Here is a 24,040-nt window from a genome sequence, read left to right on the forward strand (position 1 = left end):
AGGTGACCCCATGCTATTTTTTAATCATTTGCTTAAATAATTAAAAAAATATGCTGTGATGACCCCTCTATTCTTAATATCCAGGTTTGCTGAAGTTAACAGCTAAGGGTTGCAGCTATCAGTTTTGACTGGCTGGTTATAAAAAATACAGGGGAATCCCATGTAATTTTTATTATTATTTATTTATCTATAGTGAAGCCAGTGATTGATGAATACTCCCATCAGCCACCACCAGGTCTCGTTGTGAACAGTTGAATACAACTCTCAGCATTGTCTACTGCTGGCGCTGATCACAGCATGAGCAAAGGACCATGATGTGAGCTGTCTTCACTTCAGCACTGTTAGGGGCTGGTGGAATGCACCAAATAATAAGAAGATGGTAGTAAGGTGCTTTTGCAGCCTGGGGACCACCATGCAGAGATGTTAACTGCTGCTCGGTAATGGGGGACACAAAATGGTGGTATCGCACTGGACACACATGGGTTAAATGCCACCCAGTGTGTAGTAGCAATGGGCTCTGTTGCTTCACCGAGCCATGGAACCACAGAACACAGATGCCGTTCTCTGTTGACTGTCACAGGGTACAGCTGAATCAGCGCTAGTGTACAGTCACAAGACTCTGCCCCAAGGACGCGGGGTAAGAGCCTCTCTAGACCCACTTAGTGCATGGCATCACACCTGCGAATGCCACTAATAGATGCTGGCTACTGTGGAGTGCAGACCAAGTGCAAAGTGGTGAATAGGCAAAGCCACTACTTGGCGCTGAAGCTAGTCCCTCACTCTGCCTCCTACCTGCACTCAGCATCAGCCTAGGTACTAACTGGCAAGACTGAACAACACATGCGTACCAAGGGTAGGGGTTTCTTAATGAGTTATTCACCAGAGACATTCATACGTGCATACAACACTCAATCCACATGGACTTTAATAGCGCATAGCGGTGCGATCCTTTTATAGCCGCAGCCTTCCAGGACCTTGCTGATGGCCCAATCCGAGTGGCTTGAGGACCTGAACATGTGACCTCCGACCACCAATGAGCAGTTGTCTCATGCGCATGCTCAGATGCGAAAAAGCAGGACTTAGTCCCAGGAACGTGTGCTCACCACTGACTAATGCTGAATGCTATAGCTGAACCTGGGGCAGCAGCAGCCAGACACATAGCATTAGCCTGAGCAAGATGCTAAGACCGATGTCTCTGCTGAGCAGGAACCTCTGCGGCTGAAGAAGAATGGGAGACCGCAGGGGACATGACTTGAGATTCCCCTGTGCAGTGGCGTGAACTTGACGCCTAACAAGCACCCTGTTCTGGTGAACATCACTAAGAGTACCGCTGTTTACCAGGCACTAGTACATGTCACACTGATGATAAAGGGATGTTATAAGTGTGTCATCATAGTACACATGTGCGGGAGGTCTTGTGACCTGTTCTGCTACTGACAACTGAAAGAGCCCTTAGTGAACTTGGTCATTTACCAAACGTTATCCAGGATTTGCCAATTTTAGGAAAAATGCTCTTGAATCCGATCACGAATCTAAATGTGCAACATTCGTGTCAAATTTGAGATTGGCTAAAGTTTTCCAAACAAATTTGCTCATCTCTAGTCCTCATTTCAAAACACACACACTGGCTCAGACTCCATTTCACAGAAGAGGAAATACACATATTTATAACCAAAATGGAGTGAAGGTAGATAAATATGTCCTGCCCTCGCATGCTCTAGTTATATTCATCTTTTTATCTCATCCATTTTTTTATGAAAGCAGGGTAGAATAAACTTTGTACATTGACTCTAAGCAATACATCAATTAAAAATTAGTGAAACTCAGAAGGAATACTTAAACAAAAAGCATATTTTAATGGGCGAACCCTATCTGAAAAATTAATGAAAATAGGACATGCTCTAAGTCTCATTGACGAGAGATAGATCCATTTTTAAAATGGATGTGTGTTTGAATCCATGAAACTCTGTGAGTCAATGAGCTATCCAAGAAAAACACAGACATCACACATATGGGCCATATGGATTTGTAAATGCGGCCTTAAGGCTCTTACAGAGGTCCGTGATGATCGGACCGATGTCGGAAGTAATTTATGAAGCTAACACTTTTGGTTCAGGGAATGCGCTGCCAGTTTGTGCATTGTGATCTGACATCAGACGGATTGTCACGAACATCTGAGAAAGCTCTTAGGGTGCCTGCCCCAGAATGGACAGCAAACAGATGAAAAATTCTATCAAGAGGAAATCCCCTTAAAATCCCAATGAGGTTGGGAAGGGCCCATAAAGTACCATGCTGAAGATGCAAATGTGGTTGCCGCCTTAAACTGTTGGAACTAACAAAATAAATAATAATCAACATACATAAAATAATTATGTTTTGGCACTCTCATATATGCCAAGCAAATAGTGACCAATGAGATGGAAAATGCATAAGAAAGAACTATGAGTTGCAGACAAAAAATTGCAATTATAGTACATCAAAATTCATTACAGAAAATGTTTAAAAGACACATTGGTATTGGCATGCAGTAAAGAAACTTTGCATAAGCTGTTTGTTAATGTTGAAAACATTTAAATGAGGCAACAACAAAGTAAAATGTTGTACACATTCCTCTTAAAACTTGGAAGACCAATGAAGCATTGAAAACTAATTGCACATGCTTTACTTTATTTTTCTGTTAGCCAGCTAAAATGCTAAATCACATCACAGCCTTGCAAATTAAAATGTGGTTGTTTAGCTGACTACTCACTATATTCCTTCTATAGTAATTAATTTTAATTTAGACTAAATAAACTAATCAAATCATAAATAAGGGCTTTCGTTTGACATTATGACCTTTACAAATCTGGCTGGAAGGATTGGAGGAGAATGTAGAAATGTATTTATACCGGACAATGGTAACACATTAATTAAATTAATCATTTTGACCTCAGTACATTTTAAAGGATATTCAGAAATAAACAATTATTATGTAGCAGTCAATTTAACAGGTAAAATAAATGCAACTCATTCTATACTCCTACACATGTTTTAGAACTATAGCCTATTGTATGCATGCATTCATTTTTTTCTAAATGGATTTTTGCTTCTGTGTGTAATAGTGTAAATCACAATAAATCACAATAAAAATCAATAGTGTTCCCATTTGCAGAGCTAACAGATTATTCTTATTAAGAGTGTCACAATTCCCCTAACAGAGTTTCTTTATTATCATTGCCATTGAAGTGTCTTCATCAACAATACTATCCCAGGGTCCACAAGAGTCTCTTGTTATCCATGTTAGGCTAGTTTCACACTTGCTTTTTTTTGCAGCGCGTTTTTCCCGCAAAAAAAGCATTGAAAAAACGCATTCAAAAGCATACAACTGCTGCGTTTTTTTCAAGCATTTTTATGAGCATGCATGAAAAAAACGCAGCGTTTTTATGCGTTTGTATGCGTTTTTAGTGCGTTTTTACCGCGTTTGCGTTTTTTTCCAACATTAGGTGGCCCCTCACACTAACCCAAACCATGACTTTACTAACCCTAACCCTGACCCTAACCCTAACCCTAACCCTGACCCTAACCCTAACCCTAACCCTGACCCTAACCCTTAACCAAATCATACTTAACCCTAACCCAAACCCTAAACCCTAACTAACCCTAACCCTAACCCTAACCCTGACCCTAACCATAACCCTAACCCTAACCCTAACCCTGACCCTAACCCTAACCCTTAACCAAATCATACTTAACCCTAACCCAAACCCTAAACCCTAACTAACCCTAACCCTAACCCTAACCCTAAACCTGACCCTAACCCTAACCCTAACCCTGACCCTAACCCTTAACAAAACCATACTTAACCCTAACCCTGACCCTAACCCTAACCCTAACCCTGACCCTAACCCTGACCCTAACCCTAACCCAAACCCTAACCCTGACCCTAACCCTTAACCAAACCATACTTAACCCTAACCCTAACCCTAACCCTAACCCTAACCCTGACCCTAACCCTTAACCAAACCATACTTAACCCTAATCCTGACCCTAACCCTGACCCTAACCCTTAACAAAACCATACTTAACCCTAACCCTGACCCTAACCCTAACCCTAACCCTAACCCTAACCCTGACCCTAACCCTAACCCTAACCCTGACCCTAACCCTTAACCAAACCATACTTAACCCTAATCCTGACCCTAACCCTGACCCTAACCCTTAACCAAACCATACTTAACCCTAACCCTGACCCAAACCCCAACCCTAACCCTGACCCTGACCATAACCCTAACCCTAACCCCCCTTAACTAACCCTAACTCTAACCCAAACCCCTAAATTCCATGGTTAAAAAAAAAAACGCATATGCAAAAAAACGCATACATGAGCATGCCAGTGCGCACATATGCGCATCCATAGGCTATAATGGCCATTTTTAGCGCAAAACGTGCGCATATGTGCGCATGCGCTTTTTTGCAGGGCCAAAAAATGCAACATGCTGCGTCTGGAAAATACAAACGCACACCCCAAAAAAACGCAGCGCATGAAAATCGCATACATGCGCTTACAAGCGCGCAGGTATGCGCACCCATGTTAAATATAGGGGAAAAAACGCATGCGCACATATGCGTTTTTTTCCAGCGCTAAAAAACGCAAATGTGAAATCAGCCTTAGTGGGACTGACCAGCACAGAATGGCTGTTTAAACCAAGTACAGGCGCTCAGTGCACAAAGGTGTCGCCAAATAATTAAAGGAGACCCGTCACCAGAAATAATGCTTTTAATTTGCATATTAACAGCGTTATGATGCTGTCCGGTACCTGCATGCAGCTGAATGCAGGTGAAAATTATCTTTATTCTCCCTGTCAGCATTTGGTACTTAGTCATGAAGGGGGTGGTCCCAGTTCAGTCACTGATCTGAGTATACAGAGTGGCCACTGTATCCGCGCCCTCGACTATGATTAACACTGGCTCTACATTACAGATGGCTGTCAGTCAGGGCTGGGGGCACGGGTACAGTGGCCACTCAGAGCAGTTACTAAACCAGTGCAACCCCCGCCCGTAGAACTGAAGCCGAATGCTGGTGGGTAGAATAAAGTAAATTTTCTCCCCACAGCATTTGGCTGTGTGCAGGCATCGGACAGCATAATAACACTGTTAACCTGCAACTTAACAGCATATCTGCAGGTTAACAGTATTATTTCTGGTGACAGGCTCCCATTAAAGGCACCTTCCTACCTGCTTTTTTCCATCTTTGTCTTGCCTTTCTCTGCCTCTATGAAAAAAGAGCTGTCAATAAAATAAGGAGGAGGAATGGAGATAGAGGAAAAACAAGAAGGTAAGAAGGGGCACTTAAATGTTTGTCCATGCCATGCGAAACGTGCGTTGGGGTGCCTGCTGCTCTCAGGTATAGACAATGACTTCTATTTTAGCACATTACCTCTTTGACTTGCTGGTGCTTGCTTTGGTGTGAACATTTTTTGCAGGGGATTAACCCCTCAATTGATCTACCTTTGAGAATTTCTCTTATTGCTGAACATGCACCATATTGATTAAATAATTGGAACCTAGTGCACAATCACTAGCTATTCTTTTGTTTAGGCCTGTGAATGTATGATTAGGAGGCATTTTTTGCATCTTAAATACCTACTATTTATTCTTCCATCTGGCCTTTTTATGTCATTTTGTGTAGTGAATATATTCTGTCAGTCTATACCATGAACTTTTGCGGGTTTTTTTGTATTTGTTGTCCCTTTTTTCATATACTTTTTTTGCATTGTTGCATAATATTGATTAAAATAAACTTTGGATACATTTTATGGTAAAAAGCTTCCAGTTTTTCTTCGGCTTTCTCCACTTTAAGGGAATTGATCATATCGTTCATATCACTGTGGAGGCAATCTCAGCCGCAAGATGGATCTGGACAATGTGGACCCTACAACAACAAGATGGACTAAATGAATCATTGAGTTTTGATCCTTTCATCTGAACCCTGACCCCGCACATTGGTAAGTTTTTTCATCTATTCTTTGGCATCTCTCCCTGAAATTAAAAAAAAATGTTTTTCCCTCCGTTTTTTGCTTTGCTTTTTACTATTGTTCATCAGATTCTAGTGTTTTAATCTTTCTATGCATTTGGGTACCAATTTGTGCTGACTCTTCTAGCTCCTTAATTATAGGTCCTGTGTCACTGACCTGATACCTCTTTTTCATCGTCCAAATAGAATCGTATTTGCTTGCTACACTGTGGGAACTTCGCTAAGAAATTCTGCTATTTTATCTACATCCATTATGTGTGTGCGATTGGTCGTTGCTCACACTGGAACGTCCTCCTTGGGAATTGTATTATTGATTGCTGCTTTTTGCTGCATATTTACCATGCATGCTTGAATTCCTGCTTGGCTATCATTGTTCTACCCTAACTCTTAATTGATTCTGGTGACTAAGGCAATGGCATGCTATCTTCACTTGATTGCAATTTATTAAAGAGGAAGGTCTGTTCCACATTACAAGATAAGATCAATATATGGACTTTCCCCCTGTTTCCTCTCGGGCTGGACGGATTATGTATATATGGGTGGATGGACACATCAATATGTCAAACAGACATACTACATACTCTTGGCTTTCTTTTGCCTAATGAAAACTTTGCGCATCATATAAAGATTTTTTTAACATTGAATATTATGGTTTGTGGCGACTTAAAATGTCATCATCCTTTGTTAGGATTCTACATGCGTATTTGACATAACTCTGTATTTCTTTATGTAAGTACTTATAACCTGTGTACCTCCTACTATCTATATAGTTTTCACTTGCTACTAGTCACTTGTGCACCTTAATATGTCTGTCCATTTATATGGGTACTCTACAACCTATTAAAATTGAGCTCTGTTGCACTTTAGCATGCTTCCCTCCCTTTTTTTCTTTACTGTGTGCTTAATATATATGCACTCATTGTTCTTCACACTATTCAGCACTTTACAGTTGGTACGGAAAGTATTCAGACCCCTTTATATTTTTCACTCTTTGTTTCATTGCATCCATTTGGTAAATTCAAAAAAAGTTCATTTTTTTCTCATTAATGTACACTGTGCACACCATCTTGACTGAAAAAAACAGAAATGTAGAGATTTTTGCAAATTTATTAAAAGAGAAAAACTGAAGTATCACATGGTCATAAGTATTCAGACCCTTTGCTCAGACACTCATATTTAAGTCACATGATGTCCATTTCCTTGTAATCCTACGTGAGATGGTTCTAGTCCTACATTGGAATCCAGCTGTGTTTAATTAATCTGATAGGACTTGATTTGTAAAGGCACACACTTGTCTATATAAGACCTCACAGCTCAAAGTGCATGTCAGACCAAATAAGAATCTTCAGGTCAAAGGAACTGGCCAAGGAGGTCAGAGACAGGATTGGGGTAAGGCACACATCTGTCCAAGGTTACAAAACAATTTCTGCAGTACTCAAGGTTCCTAAGAGCACAGTGGCCTCCATAATCTTTAAATGGAAGAAGTTTGGGACCACCAGAAGTCTTCCTAGACCTGGCCATCCAGCCAAACTAAGCAATCAAGGGAGAAGAGCCTTGGTGAAAGAGATAAAGAAGAACCCCAAGATCACTGTGGCTGAGCTCCACAGATGCAGTAGTCAGATGGGAGAAAGTTCCACGAAGTCAACCATCACTGCAGCCCTCCACCAGTTGGGCCTTTATTGCAGAGCAGCCCAACAGAAGCCTCTCCTGTGACGTCTGCCTGCGGTCTGGGCTGCAGCCGGACAACACCCCGAGAAACACTGATACCCTTTACCCCTATACAGGGATCTGGATTTATAGCAGAGCCCAGGAGGTGCTGTCTGAATAGGAGCAAAGACCAGAGCAGGACGGTCGCCAGAAAGGTGTTCCAACACAGGACACAGAGGCAATGATATCCGAGACTAAACCAGTCAGGCAGAAATGGTATAAGCACGGTAGACAGAAGCAAAGACAGATACCAGGTCGAAGCCAGAGTCATAAACCAGGAGAGTCGCAGAGGTACCGAATCGTTAGACAGAAGCAGAGTCAGAATCCAGGCCGAAGTCAGTGTCATAAACCAGGAGAGTCGCAGAGGTACAGAATCGACAGAAGCAGAGTCAGAATCCAGGCCGAAGTCAGTGTCATAAACCAGGAGAGTCGCAGAGGTACAGAATCGTTAGGCAGAAGAAGGGTCAGAAGTCCAGGCAAAAGTCAGAGTCAGTCAACAGTAATTCACACAGTAACACGCAGGGGAACCAAGAATATATCCGGCGGCCTGCAAGAGCAGTCCCAAGGTATTTGAGGGATCAGGTCATCCCTTACAGGCCCGTGGCCTGATGATGTCATCCGGACCGCCCCCAGGACCAGGCTGGATGGTAATGCACCAGCCCCTTCATGACTGACCGAGGAGCGAAGCCTGCGTCCAGCGGACGCCTGCGCAGGAGCCTTATGACTATCGCCGCCACCACTCGTGGTTGAAGCACAACGCCTCCCAGAGACCAAGGCCGAGACTGCAGGCCACGGGTCAGACGGTGATAGGACAGTCCGGCGCCTCCTAGTGGTCGAGGCCGGAACAGCAGGCCCTGAGTCTGACGGTGATGTGATAGTCCGGCGCCTCCTACTGGCCGAGGCCGGGACAGCAGGCCCTGAGTCTGGCGGTGCCGTGACAGTACCCCCCCTCTAAGAGGGGCCTCCAGACCCTCAAAACCCGGTTTGTCAGGGTGGAGGAGGTGAAACCTGCTAATCAACCGCTTTGCACGAATGTCACTAGCGGGGACCCAGGACCTCTCCTCTGGGCCGTAGCCCTTCCAATGCACCAAATATTGTACCGAGTTTCTCACTAGACGGGAATCAAATATGCCCTGGACCTCGTACTCCAAGGCGCCCTTGACCAAAACTGGAGGAGGAGGGGACCGGATGGGATGAATTGGGGAGCGGTATACCTTGAGGAGGGACTTATGAAAAACGTTAGGAATTTTAAAAGACTGCGGGAGCTTTAACCGAAACGCTACTGGGTTAATTACCTCTAATATTTCATATGGTCCGATGAACCTGGGACCCAGTTTGGCTGACGGTACCTTAAGTTTGATGTTTCTTGTAGAGAGCCAAACCTTGTCACCAACTCCCAGGTGCGGCCCCTGGGATCGTCGTCTATTGGCTGCCGAAGTCTGTCTAATTTGAGCCCCTTTTAAATTAGAGTTTACTTCGGACCAAATAGTCTTTAGACGATGTATATTTTGCTCAACCCCTGGGATTTCCGACATCTTGGCCGAAAATGATCCAAAGCGCGGATGTAGTCCGAGGTTACAGAAGAAAGGGGTGGTTTTGATGGAGTCTTGGTATCTATTATTGAGAGCGAACTCTGCCAATGGTAAATGTTCCACCCAATCTGACTGATGTGCTGAGACATAGCAGCGGAGGTATTGCTCCAGCGTTTGGTTGGCACGCTCAGTTTGACCATTCGTCTCGGGATGGTATGCCGAGGAAAAAGACAACTCAACACCAATACGTCTACAGAACGCCCTCCAGAACTTCGAGACGAACTGGGTACCCCTGTCGGATACGATATTTGCCGGAACGCCGTGCAAACGTACAACGTGAAGAACAAACAACTTGCTTAAGGTTTCAGAGTTGGGTAAGCCGGACAGGGGAACAAAGTGAGACTGTTTACTGAACCTGTCCACCACCACCCAAATACAAGTTTTCCCCTCGGAGGGTGGCAGGTCTGTAATGAAGTCCATGGAGATGTGGGTCCATGGACTTTCAGGGGTGGGCAAGGGCTGAAGCCAGCCGGCAGGACGGTTATGGGGGGACTTGGCGCAGGCACAGACTTCACACGCTGAGACGTACTCCTTACAGTCCTTGGCCACCGTTGGCCACCAAAAGTTCCTGGTTACCAGCCTAGTGGTATTATTGAGACCAGGGTGGCCTGCCAGGATGGAGTCGTGAGATTCTTTTAACACTCGTAAGCGAAAGGTAGCTGGGACGAATAATTTTTTTGGGGGCGTAGTGTCAGGAACTTGTTCTGATGACCAACGGATCTCCTCCAGAAGGTCCAGAGATACTGCTGACACAACAATGCCATTAGCCAATATGGGAGCTGGTTCATAGTCCTCGGTGTGTGTGTGACAAAAGCTGCGGGAGAGGGCATCTGCCCTCACATTTTTGGTTCCGGGGCGAAAGGTGATTAAAAAATTGAACCTGGAGAAAAACAAGGCCCACCTGGCCTGCCTAGGGTTTAGTCTTTTAGCCGACTCTAGGTAGGTTAGGTTTTTGTGATCGGTAATAACAGTAATTTTGTGTTTGGCGCCTTCGAGGAAGTGGCGCCATTCCTCGAAGGCCCACTTAATTGCCAATAATTCTCGGTTGCCGATGTCATAGTTTCTCTCCGTGGCAGAGAATTTGCGGGAGAAAAAGGCACATGGACGAAGCTGAGTGAGGGATGCAGAGCCTTGTGAGAGCACTGCTCCCACTCCGACTTCGGAGGCATCTACTTCCACAATAAACGGGTGGTCCAAGTTTGGTTGAATCAACACCGGGTTGGCCACGAAGCACTCTTTTAGTGTGGAAAAAGCCCTGGTTGCCTCAGGATTCCAATTAGTCACGTCCGCCCCTTTCCGGGTAAGGTCCGTGAGTGGCTTGGCAATCTCTGAGAATCCCCTGATGAATTTGCGATAGTAATTCGCAAATCCCAAAAATCGCTGGAGTGCTTTCAGCGATTTGGGTTGTACCCAATCCTTAATGGGTTGAATCTTGGCGGGATCCATGCGGAACCCCTTGCCTGAGACCATGTATCCTAAGAACTGCACCTCTTCGGGAAAAAAAACCACATTTTTCAAATTTCGCGAACAAAGAGTTTTCGCGCAGTCTTTGCAGTACTGAACGGACGTGTTGAGCATGAGTCACAGGGTCAGCAGAATAAATCAAAATGTCGTCCAGATATACGACGACATACACCCCACAAATATCTCTGAAAATATCATTGACGAAGTGCTGGAATACTGCAGGAGCGTTACTGAGTCCGAAGGGCATTACCAGGTACTCAAAATGGCCAAGGGGTGTATTAAAGGCCGTTTTCCATTCGTCCCCATCTCTTATGCGGACCAGGTTATATGCCCCCCGGAGGTCAAGCTTAGTAAACCAGCGAGCTCCCAGTAACTGATTAAACAGATCAGGAATGAGGGGCAGCGGGTATTGATTTTTTACGGTTATGGCGTTCAGCTCACGGTAGTCAATGCATGGTCTGAGTCCACCATCTTTTTTCTCTACAAAGAAAAACCCAGCTCCTACAGGTGAGGTGGAAGGTCTAATGAAGCCTTTTCGAAGGCTGTCTGCTATGCATTCCTTCATGGCTACACGCTCAGGACCAGAGAGGTTGAATATTCTCCCCTTAGGGAGACGGGAACCAGGGACCAATTCAATAGGACAATCGTATTCTCTGTGAGGAGGTAGTTTCTCTGACTCCACTATAGAGAAAACATCTTCATAATCCCTAAACGCATATGGAATGGAAGGTGTTTTAATTTTAATCTGGTTTACTGAAAAAGACATACAGTTACTCTGACACCATGGACTCCAGCGCACAACGTCACCTATGCGCCAGTCAATAACCGGATTATGTTGGTGCCTAACACAACTGGATCTGATAAATTGTATATAACAAAAAATGACATTTGTTCATTATGTAATGTCCCCACTGACATAGAAATTTCGGCAGTAACGAATTCCACGCCTCCTTGGAATATAGATGTACCATTAATCGCAGTAGTCTGAATAGGCGCTTTAAGCCTTGACAGAGGTACACCAAGGCTCTTAGCAAATAAAAAATCCATAAGGTTGACGGAAGCACCACAATCCACATAAGCCTTCACACACAGACGTTTCTTAGCAAAAGAAAGGGAAACTGGTAACAACAGTTTGGCCACATTTGCGGGCAATACCTGACCCCCAAAGCTGTCCAGGGGGTGATGGTCCAGGAATGTGGATTTCCAACAGCCAGCATTTTCCTTGAAGCTTCCAGGCTGCAGCATGCTTGAGCCTGAGAGTGACTTCCCAGGCTGTGCAATGTAACAGGTGTTTGGGCCAAGAATCAGCTCAGTCAGGAGGAAGGAAAAAAAAAGGTGAGGAAAACTGCTTTTATCTGTGTTAAGCATAGACACAAAAAGCCGTTTTATTTTTTGGGCCGGATATAATGTGACGTCTGCCTGCGGTCTGGGCTGCAGCCGGACAACACCCCGAGAAACACTGATACCCTTTACCCCTATACAGGGATCTGGATTTATAGCAGAGCCCAGGAGGTGCTGTCTGAATAGGAGCAAAGACCAGAGCAGGATGGTCGCCAGAAAGGTGTTCCAACACAGGACACAGAGGCAATGATATCCGAGACTAAACCAGTCAGGCAGAAATGGTATAAGCACGGTAGACAGAAGCAAAGACAGATACCAGGTCGAAGCCAGAGTCATAAACCAGGAGAGTCGCAGAGGTACCGAATCGTTAGACAGAAGCAGAGTCAGAATCCAGGCCGAAGTCAGTGTCATAAACCAGGAGAGTCGCAGAGGTACAGAATCGTTAGGCAGAAGAAGGGTCAGAAGTCCAGGCAAAAGTCAGAGTCAGTCAACAGTAATTCACACAGTAACACGCAGGGGAACCAAGAATATATCCGGCGGCCTGCAAGAGCAGTCCCAAGGTATTTGAGGGATCAGGTCATCCCTTACAGGCCCGTGGCCTGATGATGTCATCCGGACCGCCCCCAGGACCAGGCTGGATGGTAATGCACCAGCCCCTTCATGACTGACCGAGGAGCGAAGCCTGCGTCCAGCGGACGCCTGCGCAGGAGCCTCATGACTATCGCCGCCACCACTCGGGGTTGAAGCACAACGCCTCCCAGAGACCAAGGCCGAGACTGCAGGCCACGGGTCAGACGGTGATAGGACAGTCCGGCGCCTCCTAGTGGTCGAGGCCGGAACAGCAGGCCCTGAGTCTGACGGTGATGTGATAGTCCGGCGCCTCCTACTGGCCGAGGCCGGAACAGCAGGCCCTGAGTCTGACGGTGATGTGATAGTCCGGCGCCTCCTACTGGCCGAGGCCGGGACAGCAGGCCCTGAGTGTGGCGGTGCCGTGACATCTCCTCAGTGCAAGACATATGAAAACCCACACAGAGTTTGCTAAAAAACACATGAAGGACTCCCAGACTATGAGAAATAAGATTCTGTTGTCTGATGAGACAAAGATAGAATTTTTGGGTGATAATTCAAAGTGGAATGTGTGGAGAAAACCAGGCATTGCTCATCACCTGCCCAATACAATTCCAACAGTGAAACAAGGTGGAGGCAGCATCATGCTATTGGAGTGTTTTTCAGCTGCAGGGACAGGATGACTGGTTGCAATTGAAGGAAACATGAATGCAGCTAAGTACAGACATATCCTGGATGAAAACCTCTTCCAGAGTGCTCTGGACCTCAGACTTGGCTGAAGGTTCCCTTCCAACAAGACAATGACCCTAAGCACACTGCTAAAATAACAAAGGAGTGGCTTCAGAACAACTCTGTGACCATTCTTGACTGGCCCAGCTAGAGCCCTGACCTAAACCCAATTGAGCATCTCTGGAGAGACCTGAAAATGGCTCTCCACCAACATTCACCATCCAACCTGATGGAACTGGAGAGGATCTGCAAGGAAGAATGGCAGGAGATCCCCAAATCCAGGTGTGAAAAACTTGTTGCATCATTCCCAAGAAGACTCATGGCTGTACTAGCTCAAAAGGGTGCTTCTACTCAATACTGAGAAAAGGGTCTGAATACTTATAACCATGTAACATACATAGTAACATAGTAACATAGTTATTAAGGTTGAAGGGAGACTTTAAGTCCATCTAGTTCAACCCATATCCTGTCCTAACCTGCCCTAACATGTTGATCCAGAGGAAGGCAAAAAAAACCCATGTTGCAAACAGTAAGCTTCACATTGGGGAAAAAAATTCCTTTCCGACTCCACATACGGCAATCAGACAAGCTCCCTGGATCAATGCAATATTAAGGAAACTAGTGTATATACCCTGTAATATTATACTTTTCAAGAAAGGCATCCAGTCCCTTCTTAAATTTTAGTAGGGAATCACTCATTACAACATCATATGGCAGAGAGTTCCATAGTCTCACTGCTCTTACAGTAAAGAATCCGCGTCTGTGAGTATGCTTAAATCTTCTTTCCTCCAGACGTAGAGGATGCCCCCTTGTCCCCGTCACAGGTCTAAGAGTAAAAAGATCATTAGAAAGGTCTTTGTACTGTCCCCGCATATATTTATACATTGTAATAAGATCACCCTTAAGCCTTCGATTCTCCAAACTAAATAACCACAAGTGTAATAAACTGTCTTGGTATTGCAGACCCCCTAGTTCCCTAATAACCCTGGTCGCTCTTCTCTGCACCCGCTCCAGTTCAGCTATGTCTTTCTTATACACCGGAGACCAGAACTGTACACAGTATTCTAAGTGTGGTCGCACTAGTGACTTATATAGAGGTAAAATTATGTTCTCCTCATGAGCATCTATGCCTCTTTTAATGCATCCCATTATTTTTTTTGCCTTTGCAGCAGCTGCCTGACACTGGCCACTAAATGTGAGTTTGTCGTCCACCCATACACCCAGGTCTTTTTCAGTGACAGTTTTGCCCAGTGTTTTACAATTAAGCACATAATTACACATCTTAGTCGTTCTACCCAAGTGCATGACCTTACATTTATCCCCATTAAAGCTCATTTGCCATTTATCAGCCCAAGCTTCTAGTTTACATAAATCCTCCTGTAATATAAAATTGTCCTCCTCTGTATTGATTACCCTGCAGAGTTTAGTGTCATCTGCAAATATTGAAATTCTACTCTCTATGCCCCCTACAAGGTGATTAATAAATATGTTAAAAAGAAGTGGGCCAAAAACTGACCTCTGTGGTACCCCACTGCTAACCGTGACCCAGTCCGAGTGTGCTCCATTAATAACCATCCTTTGTTTCCTATCCCTGAGCCAGCTCTTAACCCACTTACTCATATTTTCCCCTATCCCCTTTGTTCTCATTTTATGTATCACCCTTTTGTGTGGCACCGTATCAAAAGCTTTTGAAAAGTCCATGTACACCACGTCCACTGCATTCCCTTGGTCCAGTCCGGAACTTACCTCTTCATAAAAGCTTATCAGATTAGTCTGACAGGAAAGGTCTCTTGTAAACCCATGTTGATATTGGGTCATGAGGTTAATCTTCTCCAGATACTCCAGTATAGTATCTCTTAGAAAACCCTCCAGGATTTTACCAACAGTTAAGGTTAAACTTATTTGTTTCCTTTTATCATTTATCAAATAATGTTAAATCATTTATACTGAAAAAATTACATTGAAACACAAATGTACAAATATATTTACAGGCCCCTTATCAAACACATTTCTGACAATCATTTGCATGTAAACTGAGGCTTAAGTGTTTTTCTAGGAATAGCAGCTTTCACTTGAAGAAGTAAGTCATCCAATTAAAAACTGTTTTAGGAACAAAGAACAGGACGGAAGGAATGAAAAACATATGGAAATCAAAGTTAGCATATGGTAACAGATTGTTTTACTGATAGGTCAGGTGGAAGAGATTGACGTTATACATTGAAAAGTTCATACCATCTGAAAGTGATAAAACAATATAAAGATATAACACCTGCTAGTTAACTGATATGAATAGCTAACTGTAATTTGAAAGAATTTTTAATCTTCCATATGCTCATGTATTGCTTTTTGTTAATTATTCTTTTTATTTTTTTGTGGTATTTGTGTATTTAAATTGGGTGATGCTATTTTCAACTAGCTTTAATTTCATGTATTGCTTTAGCTTTTTCATGTGTTCTTTCTCTGCTAGCAAACCACTAAAGAAAATAGACAAAAGAGAAAGAACATTCTGAACTCAACAGTTGTAATATTTTTTAATTCTCAAACACTGTAAACCAGGATTCTATGGTGATATTAAACGTTGCAATTATTACATTGTTATTGTAAACTGTGGAGGTACCTTCGCATGAGTAATTTGGAAGTAGTCACTTAGGTAGCTCACCTGGTTAATTATGTTAATACAGAAAAAGTCCACATAGTGTTGAAAGTAATAAGTAAAAGGAGAGATTTAAAAATATTGCATGCAGCTCAATTAGGGTCATGTACCTGTGAGTAATCTGAACCCTAGTTGGAGGTGCATGCAGGTAGATGATGACTGTGTTGTCTGGGCCAGAAGACTGTGAAGGCAGTCTGAGGAGGGTCTGCAATGGAGAAAGTGGTTGCAGAGTTAATCTGTACAAACACTCCTCTGAGGAGTTATATGAGCAGAGCTAACTGTCAAAGTCCAGATTGGAGGGAGCTGACTGTGAGATTAACCTGGATGAGACTGTCAGAGACAGTTGACTAAAGAAAGCTTGAAGGTATGAAGCTGTTTTTTGCAGCCAAGATAACATTATTGAAGAAAAAGACAATTCATGGTTTTGGGCTGCACTAAACGAAATGAAGATCCTTTGTTCAATAATACAAAGGATCATCTTTTATGCCACATTGTATTTCAGTGCTTGACTGGTGTCGCTCTGAAGTGTAAAAGCCAAATGTGCCATATATAGTTGGTTTTTACACTTGAGAAAGATGCCAGTCTGGTGTGGAAATGTACTATGGTAAAAAATGTGCTCCTTTGCATTATTGAATGAAGGATAGTGGTGGGTGAACCCCTGGATGTTCACCCGAAAAAACTAAAGAAAAACCTGACCCCTTTCAGATGAATGAGGGGCCCAAACAATTGTTGTTTGCCACGATGTTATCTGCAATTATCACCTGTCAGAGAGCTGCGGATCCCATGCTGTCAGATGACAGTGTGAGCCACCAGATGATACTGGCAGTATAAAATTTACCTCCGATCACAGGCATCAGCTGATGAGAGAGTACTACTCCCATCAGCCTATGCCCGCTGTTGCTGATAACAGCCAAAGCATGTGCCTCTAATGGGAGTATTCATCAGCCAGCACTTGTACTCTAAATACAATTTTTAAAAAAAATGACATGAGGCTTATTTTATGATGGATAACCAGTGCTGGCAAAACTGATAGCTGCGGACTGCAACCATCAGCTGTCACCTTTATCATGGCTGGTTATCAAGAATAAAGGGTTCTCTGTGCCATTTTTAAAAAAATATTTTAATAATTTTAAAAAACGGGATGGGCCCCCGTTTTTGACAACCAGATGAGCTAAAGCAGACAGCTGGGGGATGGTATTCTCAGGCTGGTAAAGGTTGGTAAGGGACCATGGATATTGGCTCCCCAGCCTAAAAATAGCAGCCCACAGCCACCACATAAAAGGTGCATCTATAAAATGCCCCAATTCTGGCATTTTGTCAGGCTCTTCCAACTTGTCCTGCAAGTGGGATAATGGTTGTGGCTGTTTTATGGCCACTGACATCAAGCCCACAAGTTAGTAATGGAGAGATGACCTATCCATTTCTAACCCCATAGTTAGATTGTAAAATAGACACAGCCAGAATATAATCTTTTAATTGAAAGAAAGACACTGACTCCTTTATTTGAAATAAAATAAAAAAACACAGTTTACCTCCCCTTATGCCCATTCCATTGAAGCCCTTGTCAACTGTAAAAACAGAAATTTATAAACACCCATGATACTCACCTTATGTCCATTCCATTGAGGTCCCGTGTAAAAAAGAAAAATATTATACAGTCATATCTCTCATCTTTCTGAAGTGAAGATGTGCCATGACATAATCCATGTCTGCAATATGTGGCTCACAACCTGGATGGTGCCATGATTTGACCGTCCAGGCTGAAAACCACTGGAGAATGAGGTGCTGCCAGTGCAGCTTCAGTGACTAGTGGTGATGTAATCGAGGTTATTATATAGACACCTCTCCATTACAAACCATTGTTCTTGGTGTCACCTAACAATACAATGGTGACATCAACCCCACAAATATTACCCCACTTGCCACTGCCACAGGGCAAATGGGAAAAGCCAATCAAAGCACCATCTAATGGTCCTGCTCTTTTAGGCTAGGGGCAATATCCCTGGACTCTTACCAGCCTGAGAAGATCAGCCCCCAGCTGTCTGACTTAGCTTGGCTGGTGGTCAAATATGGGGACCCTCTATTTTTTATAATCAGCCATGATAAAGCTGACAGCTGGGGGTAATCAAAATAAAATATTTAAAAAATATATATTTATTTATATTGCAGGCACCTGCTGATTAATACTCCCATCAGCAGTGCCTGCTCTCGCTGTTATAAGCGACAACAGGCATGGGCTGTTGGCAATAGTATTCACATCAGCTGACACCTCTGTGAACGCGAACAGTAACATACTGTAAACTTCCTAGAGAAGTCCGTGTTCAGGTTCCATGCCCGAATAGTAGGTTTTTGGTATCGACCCTGAACTTTACAGTTTGCATCACTAATCAAGTATCTTCATTTCAATTAGAGCAGACTAAAACTGAATTGTCCTTTCCTTCAATGATGACAATTTGCTTGCACTTCTTGAATTGTCTTTTCCTTCAAGCTTTGTGGTAGAATTCATCCCCCAGCCATGAGGTAGCAGAAACTGTTATTGAGCTTTCGCAGGAGTTGTGCCTGCACAACTTGCTCAGGTGAGCATATTATGTGGATCATTATATCTTTTTAGAAAAGTACCACCCTATGGTCTCGTGCACTCTATTTTCTTACAGTGTTTATCTATAAGTTCTGATTATTGTGATTCATGTAAATAGTAAAAGAGGACTTTGCCTTTAATTTTCTATGCTTCACGCTGGTGTTAGGCGTCGGGTTCCTACAGCGGTTCAACAGGAATCCAGAGCCTCATATTCTGCGGTCTCCCATTGTCTTTCGACCGCAGAGGAGATTGTTCAGCAATCCCGGCTTCCCAGACGCTTTGCCCCGACCTGCTCTGTGGGGCTGGCTGTTGCTGCCACCTTTGGGTCAGCAATGGCAATGAAGGCTGCTCAGCAGCAAATCGCTCCAGAGGCTAAGTCCTCCTGCCGCTCCACTGAGCATGCTCACGAGACGATCTCCCATTGGAGATCGGGAGCCACATGTCCAGGTCCTTCTCCAGATCTGATTGGCCCATCTCAGGGATCTGGAAGCTTCCGGAAGGTCCTGGCTATAAAAGGTTCGCATGGCCGCTCGACCATGCACTAGTATAGTCTCTAGTTGCTACTGTGTGAATGGTGATGGATGCATGAACCTGCGAATGACTCATTAAGATCCCCTCCCTCTGATATTACGAGTGTGTATAGGGACTTAGCTATAGAGTCAGCGCCAGCCAGTGGCAAGCTACAAGCCACTGCAGCATCCTCCATAGTGCTTGCATCCGACAGTGCGCCTGCTTCAGGGCATTGTTGACTAGCGTCAGTGTCTGTCGCCGAGCTGCAGTCTGCAGCTACTCTTGGCGTACGCAGTTGCGACGCCACATGCACGGTAGGTCTAGACGGACGCAGACCCTCTGCCTAGGGCCCAGCTCCTGTGACCATATACCGTGCGTGCACTTCTCTGAGACATGAGACACTAACAGGCTCAGCCTTTTTGTGTTTTTCACTTAAGGCATCTCTTTGAGTAAACAGAGATCGCTCAGCGCACCTGGGTGACGTTCAATCTGCATGCGTAATACTGCTATATTGCACATCCGCCATTAGCGAGCAGCAGTGTTAACACCTTCTGCATGGTGTCCCTCGGGCGGCGAACGCACTTTACATTATTTTATATTTAGTACGTTCTGCCATCCCTAACAGCTGTTCAGAGTTTGGTTGAACATGTGACAAGTCCTTTATGCTGAGTGAAGGATTTGAAGGATTAGCTTTTGTCAGACATACGATGTTGTATGTGCATAATCCTATATGGTACTGTCAAGTATGTTCTGGATGAAGTGAGTGAAGTGCGGAAACTGCCCTGTGATATAAAACAGAGAAAAATGGTGAGGAGTTATTAATATTCCAGTCTAAGAGGGCAAGAGAGTATCATGCAGATAGTGAGGACTGAGGATATCTGGTGTTGTTGCTAGTTACATGGTTAGTATGTTTTAAAATAGACATGTGTCCTTCAAGATAATCTGAAAAATAGCAAAGAATGAATGAAATTATTTGTAAGTTTATGCATAGTGTATGATCCAGTCTACTCTAAAAAGCAAGATTTTCTCTCCTGATCTTGAGTTTCTTGAATTAGCATTCGCAACAAGAAATTGTTTACAGTTACATAAGTATTTATATAATTTTACTATAAAAAATGTCAGAGCCTTTCTTTAAACCATCAATGGCTCATGGTGTGACTAGCTCCTGACTAGAGATGAGTAGTGTTGAGCATTCCGATACTGCAAATATCTGGTATCGGCCGATATTCGCGGTATCGAAATTCAGATACTGAGTTCCGCTACTTTTTGCATATCGAATACCGGAATCGGAAGTTCCCATAATGCTATGAGCCAGTTTGATTTGATTCAGCCAATGAGGAATCCTAAGAAGTGTGGGCACATCCTGTTAGGCATGTAGGCATGTTAACTAATGGCATAGCTGTGATTGGCTGCGAGAAGACCACCCATCTGCTCCTCCCCCAGACACACGCTGAACAGTGATCTATGGAAAGTGAAACTAGTGAGGGAGGAGCAAACGACAAGTTCTCATTTCAATGCCAGAACACCCCCCGGACGTTTATCTAAGAAGCAAGAGATGATATCTTGGAAACCTTGCAGACTAGCCACAGAAGGTAAATTACTTATTGTCAGCATTCTGCAGCCTAGATATGCACTGAGATTATGTGAAAAGCCCAGACAACCTGTTCTGTTATGTATTTCCGCCAAGTTGGTTCACCTGCCAGGGCTGGTGGGGTACTCGGTACCGGGCCTGTTGGTTTCAATGGGAGATGTCACGGTAGCTGTGACCCGGTCCATGGCCCTGGGCGTCCATTGTAAAAGGGAAATGTTGAACGTGTGGATGATGATTAAAGTTTATGAGTGAATGATTCGTGACGCCACCTGTGGTGTTCGGCAATGAAGATGTTAAGCCGACGCTGCAGACAGATCCTCTGGGACAGATGGTGTGGTGCAGCAATGATGTTGTGGCCCTCCACACGTAGGGCTGTAGTCCAGGGCAGTTTAGATGGAGAGGTAGTGAAGAGACGTAGATGGTGCAGTGCCAGGCACAGAGATGTAGCAGTGCTGAGTGTGTTGGCGCAGGAATAACTGGAGGACACCAGGGCATGTAGTTCCAAAGATTTACTCATAGTCTGTTGTGCATACAGGTGCCCGCATCCGTGCTGTGTCCTCCGGGTCAGGGGCTCAGTCAACCTCCAAGCTAGATGAAGCACTCCGTTCCAACACTCCACCAACATGTGCCTTTTCTGAACGTCTCCCTCTATTGCTACACAACCCCTTTAACATAGTCATTATCTTTGTAACTCCGAACGTCTTAAAAAAAAATTAATTCCTGCTATTCCATTTGATTGGGCTAAACCTCTATGCCTTTAATGTCTCTTCCACCTCCCCCAATTCATTCTACTTTATTCTTAGTTGTTTTACTTCATGTAGAATTAACCTACAAGGAAAGAAAGTGTTTATTTTAATTCCGATATTTCTGTCCCATTGACTTGCATTGGTTTCCGGTATCGGAATCGGCGATATCCGATACTTTTTGGGTATCGGTCCGATCCAATCCGATCCGATATTTCCCGATATCGGAAGGTATCGCTCAACATTAGAGATGAGTGAATTTGTTCGCATTCGGTTCCGAATACGATTGGGATCGAATATTGTTTTTGCCATATTCGTTGAGCACATTTCACATTTTGGCTGTGAAAATATCCTATATCATCAGGCTTACTCCACTGAACTTGACATTTCCTTCAATATCTCAATCTGTTAGCCCCTTTTTCCCTTGTTTATTTCAGACCTATTTGCACCTATCAGAGACTAGTCTATTGACTTTTGTGTCATCGCTACAAATTACCCATTTCAAATCTTTAAATATCCATTTTTATGAAGCTTATGAGCCACCTTCACTGCCGTGTTTGTTGCTCTAGAAATAATAAAATTTGGCATGATCCGACTTGTTGACTCTGATATCTTGCCTGCTTCTGAATGGATAGACAGACTTCACTTTGTATTCTTTCAACTGTCATAGCACTCACATGATGCAGTTTTCTTGGCCAAGAGACTGCTATGAATGAGCTAGATTACCAATGACCTTTCACTTGGGAATCAACCTAAGAATATTCTGAGCTATTAGTGAATGTGAAAACAGGTTGTATTTTGCAGTAATCAGGAAGAAAAATACTTTTCCACCACCAGGAGCAAAACAGTAACAATGCAGTGACATGACAATAATCTCCATAACTATTCCTAAGCTAAATAGTTGCTATAACGCTAAAGAGTGCAACTATTTGTTGGTTGTATATGAAAATGGCTACTCTGAGTTTGCACCTGTACACACCTGTCTTCTGTTTGGATGTGGCGGTTAGGCTACTTTCACACATCAGTTTTTTGCCATCAGGCGTGATCCAGCGTGACGCTGGAGCGCCGGATCCAGCTCCAACCGGAAGAAACGGATGCGGTTTTCTGCCGGATTCGTCTAACGGAACCAGCAAAAACCTGGATCCGTTTCTTCTGTTTCATCCGATTTTTAATCCGTTTTTCGCCATATTACGACGGATCCGTTTTTTAAAAACGTCCATGAGAGTACTCCAAAACATGATTGGCTAAGGAAAACCTATTTTTACAGTGTTCCCAGCCCATCTTTCACAGTTTGTAGAGGAGCAATTGCCGGTTGGAGAGAGAGAAGAGAAAGTAGTTGGCTGACGAAGATGGACGTGATAGCAAACATTCTGAAGAATTTGGTGGATTTGACTGTTGAGGTGAATTGTTTGTAGGCAATTGATCTGGAGAAGGAGAGAAAGAGACAGCAGCGCATCATGCGTCAGCACCGACGACGTTTGTGGATCAACCCCATAACAGCCAAAAGAATGACGTGTGGAGTGTATTCTACACTCTACATGGAGCTAAGAGGAAACCCAGAGAAATTTTTCGCATATGTTAGGATGAAAATGGCGAACTTTGATTTGTTGTTGGAAAGAATTGGACACCTTATCAGAAGAAGTGACACATATTGCCATTCTCCATTTTACCGGCGGAGCGTCTGATGGTGACTCTTTGGTAAGCCATATTTATTTGATCTGCTCGCTTGAGAGCACACTTGCACTGGAATGTTGTTGTTGGTCGTTTGGAAAAATTGTTTTTATAATATCCCCAACTGTTGTATTTGACTTATAACTGTTATGTTATTGCTGTGAATTGGAAATCATTTTAAACTTTTTTTTTATTCACAGATTCCTTGCAACTGGAGAATCCCTGTCATCACTCCATTTCCAGTACAGACTTGGGATTTCCACCATATCTGGAATTGTGAAGTACACATGCCGTGCATTGTGGGCCTCTTTAGTTGACAAATTTATACCAGAGCCCACAATGGAGAGATGGCTTGAAATTGCTGACAAGTTCCAAAAAATATGTCAGTTTCCTAATTACTTGGGTGCAGTGGACGGGAAACATATCTGCATCGTCAAACCTGCTGGATCTGGATCGGAATATTTTAATTACAAGAAGTATTTTTCCATTGTCCTCATGGCCATTGTTGATGCTGAATATAAATTTATAGCGGTTAATATTGGGGCCTATGGCCGGTCCAATGATTCCTAAGTCTTTAAATTGTCAGCAATGGGCCGGCATCTCTATGGAAACAACTTACAATTTCCACCCCCTAGACCGCTGCCTGAAACATCAGGCCCACCAATGCCTTTTGTGTGTGTAGGGGATGAAGCCTTCCAGCTCTCAGAACATCTATTGAAACCGTACTCCAGAAGTGCATTGACACCTACAAGAAGAATTTTTAATTACCACCTCACAAGAGCACGAAGAATGGTGGAGTGCGCTTTTGGTATTCTTACAGCCAAATGGCGTGTTCTATTGACCGCGATCAACCTCAAGACTGAAACTGCGGATGAGGTGAT

Source organism: Dendrobates tinctorius, unplaced genomic scaffold (assembly GCF_039654945.1).
Source record: "Dendrobates tinctorius isolate UK_male_01 unplaced genomic scaffold, ASM3965494v1 ptg000008l, whole genome shotgun sequence".
Lineage (NCBI taxonomy): Eukaryota > Metazoa > Chordata > Amphibia > Anura > Dendrobatidae > Dendrobates > Dendrobates tinctorius.